Raw genomic sequence first — 11,852 nt, 5'->3', positions numbered from 1 at the left:
GCACGTGCGAGGATACGGGGGAAAAATTTTTCATAGTACAGATGATGATGATGATGATGATGATGACGACTATTATGGTGGTGGTTTTCGTATGTTGGTAGTGAAGACGACGATCATCATGACGACGACGGCAACGAGGACGGCGATGATGATGAAGATGACCATCACACTGACGACGACATCAGTGAGAGCAATGACGACGACAATGATGAGGATGATCGTCATTAACCTGATGATGATTATTCCCATGATTATAATGACGATGACGATTATTAAAATGATGGCGGTAATGATGATGAGAGCGGTAATGATGATGATCATTGATTTTTGATTGATTGATTGATTGATTGATTGATTGATTAGCTGATTGACCGATTGATTTATTGGTTGAATAGTTGAGTGATTGATTGACGGTAATGATGACGAGAGCGAGGATGATCATTGATTGAATGAGTGAGTGACTGACTGACTGACTGAGTGATTGACTGATTGGCTGATTGACCCATTGACTTATTGGTTGAGTAGTTGAGTGAATGACTGATGATTGATTGATCGACTAATTGGTTGAGCAATTGAGTGATTGATTAATGATTGATTACATAATGAATTTTTAAACATACAACACAGGGTCAACTCAGAAGCGAGTGAAAGTTCTTGTCTTAGGATCTCTGCCTACTCAGTGCACCGCACGCCCGCAACAACAACGACAACAACAACAACAACAACAACAACAACAACAGCAACAACAACAACAACAACAACAACAACAATAATAATAATAATAATAATAATAATAATAATAATAATCCATAATAAAACATGTCGATGATGATGATGACGATGATGGTGATAACGACCACAATGATATGGATGACATCCGCAAAAGAACAACCGCAACAAGAACAACAATAACATTAGCAACAGCAACAACTAATATGGCAGGGTAATAAACATAGAATTGACAGGTTGATATGCATATTTGATAAACGTACGTAATTAAGGAAGTGGTAATTAGTGATTAGAGACGGTGGCTCGAAAAAGTTGTTAGAGAAATAGCGTTCATACACACACAAACCCAGAAAGACAAACCGTATTTACAGATAGATATAGAGGCATGTATGTGGTGTGTGTGTGTGTTAGAACGGGAGAAAACGTACTCAATATCAGAAACTGAATTCACTGGAACCGTTGCTACTCATATTCCCAGGAAATTCAGAGAAGCATCAAGAAGTCTCAGATTCAAATAGATTCAAGCATGCATACATATATGTGCGCGCGTATATATATATATATATATAGATATATATATATATATATATATATATATATATATATATATATACTATAATATATATATATATATATGCGTGTGTATGTATGTATGTATATATAATATATATATATATATATATATATATACTAGATATATATATATACCTATATTATATATACTTATATATATATATATATATATATATAATATATTATATAATATTAATGCATACTACATTTATATTTATATATATATATATATATATACAAGTATGTGTGTGTATACATAATATATATACCTATAATATATATACTTATATATATATATCTATATATATATAATATATATATACCTATAATATATATAATATAAATATCTATATAATATATAGTATATATCATATATATTATACATTATATATATATATGTATATATATATTATAACATATCTATATATATATATATATATATATATTATATATATATATATACATATATATATATATTATATATATCTCTATAGATTCATAATACATATATATGCATATAATATATAATATATATATATACATAATATAATATATAATATATATATATATATATAATATATATATGTATATATATGTTGTATATACACCACATACGTGTATTATATATATATATATATGTATAAAATAAATGTATGTATGCATATATATATATATATATATATACACATTACGTATATATATATATAAATTAATGTATGTATATATAATGTATGTATGTATGATTGTATGTATGGTGCAGCAAGTGGTGTGGTCTTAATATGTATAATTTGTTTTATTATATGTAAATATTTATAGCTCACACTACACACATATATGTATATGTATGTATATAGATTGTATATAGATATATATTACACACACACGCACACGCACACACCACACACACACACACATATGTATTATATATATATATATATATATATATATATATATATACTCTTACTCTTTTACTTTTGTTTCAGTCATTTGACTGCGACCATGCTGGAGCACCGCCTTTAGTCGAGCAAATCGACCCCAGGACTTATTCTTTCTAAGCCCAGCACTTATTCAATCTGTCTCTTTTGCCGAACTGTTTAGTTACAGAGACGTAAACACACCAGTATCGGTTGTCAAGCAATGTTGGGGGGGTCAAACGCACGCACATATATATATATACATATACACATATACGACGAGCTTCAGTTTCCATCTACCAAATCCACTCACAAGGCTTTGGTCGGCCCGAGGCTATAGTAGCAGACACTTGCCCAAGGTGCCACGCAGTGGGACTGAACTCGGAACCATGTTGTTGGTAAGCAAGCTACCTGCCACACAGCCACTCCTGCGCCTATATATATATAGTTGAAATTTGTAGAAAAACAAAAGATGAACACATGTATGAACAATTAGCAAGTGTATTAGCTTGATGCTCGGGAAAAATGAAAAAGAGTTTACATTTCGAGCCAACGCACCTCTACAGAAAGGAATACGAGAAAATAGACCGAGAGAGAATGAACAAGATTTGTAGATTTCAACGTGTGTGAGTGCGTGGGCGTGTTTTTTTTTCTTTTTTTTTTTTCATTATGATGGATGCTTTTAAGAGCGTGCATTTGTATAGAAAAACGCGTGTGGGTGTGCATTTTAAGTTAGGGTGCTACAACAGCGGATATTTTTGCTTCGCTGTGTATATTTGTATAAATGTTGTTTCAATTCAACTTTCTAAATATATTTTGCGCATGTCCTTTTCTGAGAAGAAGATTCTATTTGGGTTTCTGTTTTTTGTTTTTTTTTTTGCTGGGGAGGGGGGTGTTTTTTTTTTATATATATAAATCTTATTTACTAAATCAATAACTTACCATCCAAAAGCTTCCTTTAGCTAAACGGCCCTTTATGATAAGATCTTGACACACCTGATTTGTTTGTGTGGTTGCCTGTTGTATAAATGCTCCATTATAATAATGTATATATAATATATATATATTATATATATATATATATATATGTGTGTGTGTATGTATGTGTATGTATGTATGTATAATGTATATGTTATATATATATATATATATGTATGTATGTATATGTGTATATATATATATATGTATGGATGTATGTATATATATGTGTATATATATATTATATATATGTATGATGTATGTATGTATGTATGTATATATATGTATATATATATATGTATATATATATGTATATATAATATATATTATATATATATATTATATATATATATATATATTATAATATATATATCCACATGCATACATACATATATAAATACATATATGTGTATATGTACGTTTATATATATATATATATATACATACATATATTATGTGTGTAAGCGAGGTGGAGGTGTTTATATATAATATACATTCATATATAATATTGATTTATTCTTTTTGTATTTTACATTTTCTTTCTCATATTCTTTTTCCGTTTTTTCTGTTTGTAACAGTTTTAAATAAAGAGAGATTTTGGAAAATGAATCCATATTGTCATAAGTATTTCTTCTTATTCTTATTATTTTTTTAAAAAGCGGCTTACAAATAGAGTTGTTAGTATATCGGAAAAAAGGCTTGGCGGCACATTTTCCGGCTCTACGCCCTGCGTTCAACCACCGACGGGATTATTTTGACAATATGTGGAAACTCCCATGTGGTTACTCACCTGCTAGGAATAGCAGTCTGATCCTCCTCACACTGCAAATGATCGTCTTTAAGGAAGAAAAAAAAAAAAGCAAACGAATGACATTACTCTTTTATATGTTTCAGTCATTTGACTGTGGCCATGCTGGAGCACCGCCTTTTAGTGGAGCAAATTGACCTTAGGACTTATTCTTTGTAAGCCTAGTACTTATTCTATCGGTTTCTTTTGCCGAACCGCTAAGTTACGTTGACGTAAACACACCAGCATCGGTTGTCAAGCGATGTTGGGGGGGAAAAACACAGACACATAAACATATATGCACACACCACACACACACACACACACACACCAAACACACACACACATATTATATATATATTATATATATATATATATATATAATATATATATATATACAATATACGACGGGCTTCTCTCAGTTTCTGTCAACCAAATCCACTCACAAGGCTTTGGTCGGCCCGAGGCTATAGCAGAAGACACTTGCCCAAGGTGCCACGCAGTGTGACTGAACCCGGAACCATGTGGTTCGTAAGCAAGCTACTTACCACACAGCCACTCCTACGCCATAGAACTTGTTAACATAAAACTGGATAAAAAGGCGGGATGTTTACGCCTGGAATATCTTTAATGATTGGTCTGTCTGTTCGATCGGTGTTGGCCTGGTGTTAAACAGCAGCGACATAAATAGCTTTTTTTTTTACAATAGGGGACAAAGTTAGAACTTTTAGAGGATGGGGCTAGTCGATCTCATCGATCCCAGTTGCTTACCTGATACTTATTTCATCGACCTTGAAAGGGTGAAAGGCAAAGTCGACATCGGCAGAATTCGAACTCGGAACGTCAAAGACAGGTTAAATGCTGTTAAGCATTTTACCCAGTGTGATAACGATTCTTCCAGTTCACCGCCTTACATCAGCGACGTTACTACTACTACTACTACTACTACTACGCAAAATATTAAACAACTGTCGGAGCGCCTGTGGAGATCCCTCAGTCTGCAAGAAATTACGGAAAAATCAAAGCCGAGTTTCGCGGTTTGCATTACGATAACCAAGGGAGAGAAGCGCTTCGCAATTATTTCCACTTGTCTGCTTGTGATTTAAACGAGAGTTATTTCCCTTGAATTTTCTTTCTAATTTTGAATAATACTCTTTTACTCTTGTTTCAGTCATTTGACTGTGACCATGCTGGAGCACCGCTTTTAGTCGAGCAAATCGACCCCAGGACTTATTCTTTGTAAGCCTAGTACTTATTCTGTTGGTCTATTTTGCCGAACCACTATGTTTACAGGGACGTAAACACACCAGCATCGGTTGTCAAGCGATGTTGAGGGGACACACAAACAGATACACACACATGCATACATATATATATATATATATATATATACCTACTACGACGACGGGCTTCTTTCAGTTTCCGTCTACAAATCCACTCACAAGGCTTGGGTCAGCCCGAGGCTATAGTGTAGACACTTACCCAAGATTGCCCCACAGTGGGACTGAACCCGGAACCATGTGGTTGGTAAGCTATTACCATGAAGGTGTTGCTCGCTTTTGAGTCAGGCAGACCGGGTTCAATCCCGCACTGATGCACTTACTATGTTTTAATGGCGGCGGATTGGTAGAATAGCAAGAGTGTGAAAAGAATGGTAAGCAGTGATTTCTAAGTTCAAATCCTGCCATGGTCCAGAAAGACAATACCAACCAAGAACTGCAATTGGTAAAATGGTTCTACCCCTCGGTAGCAGAACCACGAATAGCATTACAGAGAATATGGGGTCTTGCGACAATATTATAAAACGTGTGTGTGTATATATATATGCAGTATATATATATATATATATGTCAGCCGAAATTGCGAGGATGATCCGGTTCTTGACTGAAGATTAGAGGCTTCGAATGACCCGTCCGTATTTTGTGTCTTCTATTTGAGTGTTTTTGCGTTCTTGTCCCATTTTGTATTTTTATAATTATTTTTTATGTATGTATATATATATATATATATATATACATACATACGACGGGCTTCTTTCAGTTTCCGTCTACCAAATCCACTCACAAGGCTTTGGTCAGCCCGAGGCTATAGTAGTAGACACTTACCCAAGATGCCCCACAGTGGGACTGAACCCGGAACCATGTGGTTGGTAAGCTACTTACCATGAAGGTGTTGCTCGCTTTTGAGTTCAGGCAGACCGGGTTCAATCCCGCACTGATGCACGTTACTATGTTTTAATGGCGGCGGATTGGTAGAATAGCAAGAGTGTGAAAAGAATGGTAAGCAGTGATTTCTAAGTTCAAATCCTGCCATGGTCCACAGAACAGGACAATACCAACCAAGAACTGCAATTGGTAAAATGGTTCTACCCCGGTAGCAGAACCACGAATAGCATTACAGAGAATATGGGGGTCTTGCGACAATATTATAAAACGTGTGTGTGTATATATATATGCATGTATATATATATATATATATGTCAGCCGAAATTGCGAGGATGATCCGGTTCTTGACTGAAGATTAGAGGCTTCGAATGACCCGTCCGTATTTTGTGTCGTCTATTTGAGTGTTTTGCGTTCTTGTCCCATTTTGTATTTTTATAATTATTTTTTATGTATGTATATATATATATATATATATATACACATATGTATGTATGTATGTATGTATGTATGTATGTATGTATGTATGTATGTATGTATGTATTTATTTATGTGTGTGTCTTTGTGTCTGAGTTTGTCCCCTCACCATCGCTTGACAAATGATGTTGATATGTTTATGCTGCTGTGACTTAGTGGTTCGGCAAAAGTAACCAATAGAATAAGTACTAGGCTCACAAAGAATAAGTCTTGGGGTTGAACACTTCAAGGTGGTGGCTCCAGCATGGCCACAGTCAAATGACTAAAATGTGTAAAAGTGTAAAAGTAAAGAATAAAAGAATGTATATAGTAATAATTTCATATTCAGGCAGACACCTTGTAGTATGCTTTTTAAAGCCTATCTGCAGTATTCAGCTATCTGATGTCAACAGCTGTATGGAGGTATATTCCACTGGATTTACTTCAAGAATTCCTTTGTGTCTGTAGTGTTTGTATAAAAAGGGGAGAGACAGAAAATGGAATTCACAAAACTCTTTATTCAGAACCATTACAATTGTTTTGACTCTTGCACCCGTATCTTATAGGTGAGAAACTGTACAATCAATTACCATGTATTATACATGTAGATGCACATCCTCAGGTGACTTCTCAAAAAGTGTAGCATTCCATCCGTCTCCATGATGAACAGAAACAGAATGGAGGAATCTTTCTCGTATAAGCAATAAAACCATAAAAATATATCATAAAGAATACAAGAATAAAAGAATGAAGAACTAAAAAATAAAATAAAATAAAATGGAAGATACTAATAAGATACGGTTAAAGAGAAATATAAAATATACATGAGATCAGAATAGAACAAAAAAACAATTAGACATTTATCTAAACCTTTACATTTCATTAAAAATATATATATACATATATATATATATATATATATTATATATATATATATATATATTATATATAATATATATATACATACATACATACATATATATCTATATATATATACATAAATACATATATATATATATATATATATATATATACACACACACATAAATATATTTTTTTATATTATACATATATTCTTTATATTATATATACACAAATATATATACATGTGTGTGTGTGTATACCTATCTCTTTAAATATACAAAGATATATATATATATATATATGTATGTATGTATGGGCTGATAAATAAATTATACAAAGGGATGTGTTATAGACATTACAGCAGGCTTTTGTGTTGGGGTAAATCTATTATAATCATTTAGTGAGAGATAGAATATAAACCGAAAGTCAAGGAAAAGATATAGAGGTGGGATGGGGCTGGTTGTGCTATCTTAAGCAGGTATTGAGTGACGAGTCATTAGGTATTTAGCAGATTTTACTTGCATCTATTTATCTCCATGCAGAGGCGTCTATCAAACAGCTGACCACTTCACCTGACTACATTCCTCTGTCAATTCTGCATCAAAACAAATCCTTTGGGAGTTGCTGAGATTGTGAATCATTTCAGTTACACCGATTCTTCTGTTTAATTTAGAACAAAGGCAACTGTAACACTGTCAACAATGACAATCACAGCAACACTGACGGAGACAGTAACAATGCTACAGAAACAAATGATTAACATATTGGGAATTTCAGTAAAGCAAATATAAATAATAATAATAATAATAATAATAATAATAATATACCCTGTTGCAGTACCAGACAGTGGCTCTCATGGCTTCTGATCTTAACTGATTTGGAAGTGTTATCATGTACATTGTTTTGTCTTGGTATAAAAGATGGGCTACAGCAAATATTCTGCTCAATACCACAGATCTGCTTGTCAGTTGTTTGACCTTAGCCAGTTGAGCATGATCTTAGTGGCTGACGAAATGTGCATCTCTGATCACGAATAGAAGTAGTGGGGGAGCATCATAGCCATGTATTGAGAGGGATTTTTGGAGTTTGAATAATTCACTTCTGGAAACATGGGTGTTTCGTTCAACATCCTTAAACAACCTTTATTCAGGGACCTTTTGATCGGGATGGGTTACTTGACCAGAAAAAAATTCTAACTGGGCCCCACCTGCAAGGTCATGTGCTGTTTATCTTGATATGAGATCACCATGTCGCGCACATATGGTTGTGATGCATGTGCCTGGTGTACCCTTATCAGACAGGTAGTCATGATGGATATGCTGGGCTTCGTATATTTGTACCCCAGTGTCACTTTGATGGCATGCACTGCTCTCTCACTCAATAATAATAATAATAATAATAATAATAATGGTAAAGAATCAAAGTTTGTTGAGAAAAAAAGGAGAGTGAGGAGTAGAAATTTTTTTGCAAAGAACTTGCAGATGCAAGTGCTACCAATTAAAAGCTCTGTGTACTGGATGCCAGCAAGTTTATGGAGTCAACAGGAGAGATTGCTCACCACTTCGGGGCCTACTTCTGGATGGCATCATTGTGTACCAGCCCCACTCACTGAAATGAGGCCCCACCAGTTAGATCAACTGGTCATCAGAGGTTTAGCTCAATATTCTTCTAGCCATTGCACACCATCCCTTTTTAACCAAATCCAGTGGCTTGCCTTTTCCACTGTAGTCTGGATATCACTCATGGTGGTATTTGCTTAATGATAAGTTAGGCCTAACAATAACAACCATTGCATCACACTGTGTCCAACAAATCCTCTCCATTTGACTTCGATTGGAAAATGCTCTGCTTTCCAGCCTGCGTCTTCACATTCCTCATGGAGATTTACATAACAAAATTGGCACGTAAAAAGTGCAGGTGGCACGTAAAAAGCACCCACTACACTCACGGAGTGGTTGGCGTTAGGAAGGGCATCCAGCTGTAGAAACACTGCCAGATAAGACCGGAGCCTGGTGCAGCCTTCTGGCTTCCCAGATCCCCAGTCGAACCGTCCAACCCATGCTAGCATGGAGAACGGACGTTAAACGATGATGATGATCTCTCAAGGAATCGTCAGCTCCTCTTCATCATCATCATCATCATCATCATCATTTAGCATCCATTTTCCATGCTGGCATGGGTTAGATCGTTTGACTGGAGCAGGTAAGCTAGAGCTGTGCCGGGCTCCAGTCTGTTTTGGCTTGGTTTCTATGGCTGGATGCCCTTCCTCACAACAACCACTCTTCAAAGGGTGCAGGGTGCCTTTTACATGTCACTCACATGGGTGCCATTTATGTGCCACCAGCATCAGTCCCTTTCACATGTCACCGGCATAGGTGCCTTCATACATATTCATTCTTCCACACACACTGATACCTACTCTTACTCTTTTTACTCTTTTACTTGTTTCAGTCATTTGACAGCGGCCATGCTGGAGCACCGCCTTTAATTGAGCAACTCGACCCCGGGACTTATTCTTTTGTAAGCCCAGTACTTATTCTATTCTTATTCTATACTTATTCTCTTTTGCTGAACCGCTAAGTAACAGGGACATAAACACACCAACATCAGTTGTCAAGCAATGCTAGGGGGACAAACACAGACACACAAACACACACACATACATATATATATATACATATATATGATGGGCTTCTTTCGGTTTCCGTCTACCAAATCCACTCACAAGGCTTTGGTCAGCCCAAGGCTATAGCAGAAGACACTTGCCCAAGGTGCCACGCAGTGGGACTGAACCCGGAACCATGTGGTTGGTAAACAAGCTACTTACCACACAGCCACTCCTGCGCCTCCATATATTACTTCATATAATATCATACAAAATGAAGATAGTTCAATTTAATAAATCTAGGTGCAGGAGTGGCTGTGTGGTAAGTCGCTTGCTTACCAACCACATGGTTCCGGGTTCATACCCACTGCATGGCACCTAGGGCAAGTGTCTTCTACTAAAGCCTCGGGCCGACCAAAGGAGATAGACAAAGAACGTGTTTTACCAACAACTATGATGTTGTCGATAAAACATGTTCTTTGTCTATCTCTTTATCCTCTTGGAGATTTTAGGTAAAATTATACTAATGTGTCCTAATTTAATTAAATTCTATGTCTTTGTACAGCTGCTCTACATTCTAAATAGGGTGAAGAGGGGAAAGACATGTGGAGATATACATAGGTACAGGAATGGCTGTGTGGTAAGTAGCTTACTTACCAACCACATGGTTCCAGGTTCATATCCAGTGTCTTCTACTATAGCCTCGGGCCAACCAAAGCCTTGTGAGTGGATTTGGTAGATGGAAACTGAAAGAAGCTTGTCATATATATATGGAGTGGTTGGCGTTAGGAAGGGCATCCAGCTGTAGAAACTCTGCCAGATCAGACTGGAGCCTGGTGCAGCCTCCTGGCTTCCCAGACCCTGGTCAAACCGTCCAATCCATGCTAGTACAGAAAACGGACGTTAAACGATGATGATGATGTGTGTGTGTGTGTGTGTGTGTATGTTTGTGTGTCTGTGTTTGTCCCGAAACATTGTTTGACAACCGATTCTGTTGTGTTTACGTCCCCGTAACTTAGCGGTTCGGCAAAAGAGACCGATAGAATAAGTACTAGGCTTACAAAGAATAAGTCCCGGGGTTGATTTGCTCGACTAAATGCAGTGCTCCAGCATGACCACAGTCAAATGACTGATACAAGTAAAAGAGTATATGTAAGATTCTAGAGGGACTGGCACCAAACACTGGTATCAAGCCTGAATAGGATCCCACTCTACTATTCCAAAAGGTCCCACCTACCCTGTCTAGAGTACCATAATAGATTGGCATTCTAAGGCCCATGGCTATTTAATATCTGGCCAAAAAAAAAAAAAACCAGAGAGATCTACATGGAGAGGGGGGTAGATGTTTACAAGAAGCACCTTGACCCTCTGCTGCCCAAAATCTCAGATGTCCTTTCATAATGGCAAGAAACTCAAACAAGGGTAGCGATATCATACCCTGTTCAAAAAAACTACCTACAGTTAGGAAATGGAACGATGATGACACTGGTAGTGCCCCTCCATGCGTGTGTATATAAATATATATATATATTTGTGTGTGTATGTGTATTTATAGATCTATATGTATAATTTTATATATATATATATATATATATATGTGCCCATATAAATATTTATTTGTATTTATGTATAGTGATTTATATATAGGTACTACAACAAAAACTCAAAGGATCGACTAGTAGTACCTATATATATATACACACACACGGGTATATATATATATTTACATATACATTTTTATATGTATGTGTGTATATATATATATATATAATATAGAGCCGGAC

The sequence above is a fragment of the Octopus sinensis genome, linkage group LG23, assembly GCF_006345805.1.
Source record: "Octopus sinensis linkage group LG23, ASM634580v1, whole genome shotgun sequence".
Lineage (NCBI taxonomy): Eukaryota > Metazoa > Mollusca > Cephalopoda > Octopoda > Octopodidae > Octopus > Octopus sinensis.
Note: the sequence above shows the minus strand (reverse complement) of the source record.